This window comes from Passer montanus, unplaced genomic scaffold, assembly GCF_014805655.1.
Source record: "Passer montanus isolate IOZ18808 unplaced genomic scaffold, ASM1480565v1 scaffold41, whole genome shotgun sequence".
NCBI lineage: Eukaryota > Metazoa > Chordata > Aves > Passeriformes > Passeridae > Passer > Passer montanus.
In genome coordinates this window covers 4577590-4581510 of record NW_024368930.1, presented here as the reverse complement: position 1 = coordinate 4581510, position 3921 = coordinate 4577590, and positions in this window count along the sequence as shown.

The following is a 3921-nucleotide window of genomic DNA, read 5'->3' as shown; positions in this document are numbered from 1 at the left end:
TTACCCCTAAACTCGAAGAAAAATACTCAAACCAGGAATATTTTTCCTATAGATTGTTGAACATTTGTATTCTGGATGCAGATGAAATCTTGCTGCTTTTGCTGATCACTTGCTAGTGGAGACTGACACCCTTTTGCAGAAGAATCAGCACACAGCCTTTCAAGGGAACCAATGGGGAACTTCTGCACAGAACTGCATCATCTTCAACCAGGACTTCATTCCTTTGCTCCTAACACTCTCTACTTACCAAATTATCCATTGAACTCCTGTGGTCTTCCAAAAGGGAAAAAAAAAAAAAAAAAGGAAATGGGGTACAAGGCAGAAAGGTAGGAAGGGATACCGGCTACAAGGTTAGTGCAGCTTTATGAATGAACCCAAAATGTTGTGTTTGCTGAGCACTTTCCAGTGGAAACTGACACAAGTGTGACTTTTGTCATCTTGTTTGACTGAACTTTTGAAATCAATGTGTTACTGGCTAAATCCCAGCTTTCAGTGTTTCAGATGATCCTGGGTGAGGAGCAGAGGGGCAGTAAAGTAGAGCAAGAAATCACCCATCAAAACAATAAGTTTTTTATCTATTTATTGATGGGCCTTTCGTCTTCTGATGGGTGAGTTAAGACTAAAACCATCCATAGGCTTCTCTGTTCTGTCCCTTGTCACCCCAATCCATACCTCTGTCAGATGTTTCTGTAATGAGTTCTAGACTAATTTCATTTCTAGAAAACAAACAGAAGGAGAATGGTATTACCTTAACCTGAGATAGTATCTGTGGCATATGTACATTGTAGATCTAGGAGGGGAAATAAGTATTTTAAATAATAATATATAATAATATAAAGAAAGGAGGTTAAAGGAACTGACAGTTCTCCATTTTTCCTGGATAGCTCCTGCTAGCTTCTGCTCTTTGACACACAGAGAACCCTGTGCCTGTAATGTTCAAGATCTTTTGATGTAACTGATGGGTGCTGATGGGTGAAGTCCACAGCATTCACTGCATATTGAGTCTGACTATTTCTACCCCACACTAATAATTACCTGTACTCCATTACTAGAATTCTTGTGCAAGTTGCTCTTTTTTTATAATTTAAAATGGAGTAGTACAGCACAGAGGAGCTGGAATCCCTGTGCTGAAGAATTCAGTCTAGAAACTTACTTCCAACGTCAAACAAGAGACAGAGTGTATGAAAAGATAAATTATTCAGTAATGGATCCTACACACTTATAATGCACAAGTTGTAATGAATCTCAGTTGCTCTTGTAATTTTGTAAAGTTGTTTACCTAATATGGTAGATGTGCCATATGGTACACTAAAGAGAGTGTTAGAATGAGGACGTGAAGATTTCGAGGTTTTTATTTCTAGTTTTGCAGGCATCTGTAAACTACATTCAAGCTGTCCCAGAATGTGAGCAGAGCAGGAATGCAGGCTGCTCTGCCCTTCATGCTGACTGCTGCTGCCACCTGATAACATCCTCCATCTCTTCCTCCCGTGTTCCTCGGGCACTGTGGCCCAGCATGGGGCTGTGCCCTGGCTAGATGCCATCAAAGAAAGTCTTTCAGCCACTCTGCACCTTTAGGCTGGCTTAGCTTAAGTCAAGCTTGTTCACCCTCAATAAACCATTTGAGCAGCTGATTAATTCTTCTGCTGGGTAGGGAATGTGACCAGGCTTCCATCCCAGAGAGTTCTTTGGTATGTTGCTTATAGAATTTCACCATAGCTAAAACTAGCAATGTGCTTGACTGAGGCAGCAGCAAAGAGGTTGGGACTGCCCTGCTCAAAGCAGCATTTTTGTCTTGTGAGAAAAGGGTAACATGACCTACAGTGATGTCTGTAAAATCACATCCACTTTGCGGCACTGTAATTTGTCAAAAACTGATAAAATGGGAGTTAAAATTCATACAGATGAAAAGGGCAGTTTCTTGTTCACCCTTGAGTTTCAAGTGATGCCTGAGAAAAGCATTTAAGTACAAGAATAAAATATTAATATAAAACTCAGAGGATGTAGGCAGTCTCTCAGGGTGATGCCACGGGGGTAAGCGAGCAGAGCCTTGGGAAAGGCTTAACATTGTAATTTTTTAGTTATCAGCCAAAGTCTAGTGCAGGTGAGAAGAGGACATAGAAACTAGAAGAGTAATATCACTCACTATAAGCTGAATTTCTAGGATTTTTGATTTAAAGGTACTTGCTCTATTCTTTGGGGCCTGTATGTTAAGAGCAAATACGTATGAGACTTTTTTTAATGTGACTTTTTGGCAAACAGCTTCTCCCTGGTAGGCATGTTTGCATATTTGGGGACAGTGTGAGAGCTGGACAGTGCTTCAGCACTGTTCCCATTGCTCATGGGGTCCACTGTCAAGCAGACCAATTTAATTCATTTTAGAGCACCACAAATGTGTGATGGGGGAAGTGTTGGCACCCACATCTGGGCAGCCCTATGTACAGAAAACTTGGACATATTTAAAGTGATCCCCTTTTCACAGATAACTCATGGCTCTTGTTCTTCCAGGCCTCCACCAGCCTGCAGGCAGCAGCTTTCAGGCCAGTCAATTCCCCAGAATCATCAACCAGCAGGTGCTGAGCCCATCCCAGTACAGCAGAGTTCCAGCCTCTAATGCTGCCCATTCCCAAAACATAAGAGCAAAGCTTATTTTAAAATCCTGATATAAGAGGTGCTATTTTGAGCTTGCTACCCCTTAAAACTTGAAAGTTAAGTTAAATCAGGCATTGGAATTTGTTGCCCAGACAGGTGGTGGAGTCACCACCCCTGGAGGTGTTTAAGGGGCATCTGCATCTGGTGCTGGGAGATGTGATTTAGTGGTTTAAGGGTTACAGTGGTAGTGCAGTTGGACTTGATCTTAAAGGTCTCTTCCAACCTTGATGATTCTATTATTCTGTTTGTGATGGGGGAAGTGTTGGCACCCACATCTGGGCAGCCCTATGTACAGAAAACTTGGACATATTTAAAGTGATCCCCTTTTCACAGATAACTCATGGCTCTTGTTCTTCCAGGCCTCCACCAGCCTGCAGGCAGCAGCTTTCAGGCCAGTCAATTCCCCAGAATCATCAACCAGCAGGTGCTGAGCCCATCCCAGTACAGCAGAGTTCCAGCCTCTAATGCTGCCCATTCCCAAAACATAAGAGCAAAGCTTATTTTAAAATCCTGATATAAGAGGTGCTATTTTGAGCTTGCTACCCCTTAAAACTTGAAAGTTAAGTTAAATCAGGCATTGGAATACATTGCCCAGAGAGGTGGTGGAGTCACCACCCCTGGAGGGGTTTAAGGGGCATCTGCATCTGGTGCTGGGAGATGTGATTTAGTGGTTTAAGGGTTACAGTGGTAGTGCAGTTGGACTTGATCTTAAAGGTCTCTTCCAACCTTGATGATTCTATTATTCTGTTCTGTGAAAGACAAATCATACCATCTGATAATATTGTTCCAATTGCATCTGCTAATACTGCTCCAGTAATTCAGTTTTCTGGGGAAACAGCGCCTGGCAGAAGAGCGCATTTATTGAAAGGCGGGTTTTATTTTTACGTTATTTACTTCCTTTATGATGGTTGCACAACAAGGTCAAAGTGCAGCCGCCTGCTGGAAGCGATCATGTCCACCTGCAGCCAGCGCCGGGCCGGGCCCGGGGCTGCGCTCCCGCCGAGCGCCGCTGCGGAGCGCGGCTCTCCCCCAAGGGTTAAGCGGCGCCGGGGGTGTAACGCGGGCTGACACACGGGCGGGGATCGCCCCGCCGTGCCGGCTCGCAGCTGCGACTGGACCGTTCAAAACCGCCGTCTCCCTCTCTTTTCCCCCCCGCCTCCCCTCTGCTCTCGTCTTCCTTTTCCCCTGCCGGCGCTGGGCTCGCAGCCGGGCGCGCTTTCCCGGAGCCGGCCGCGGCCGTGCTGAGTCAGACCGCGCCCCGCGCCCGCGGCC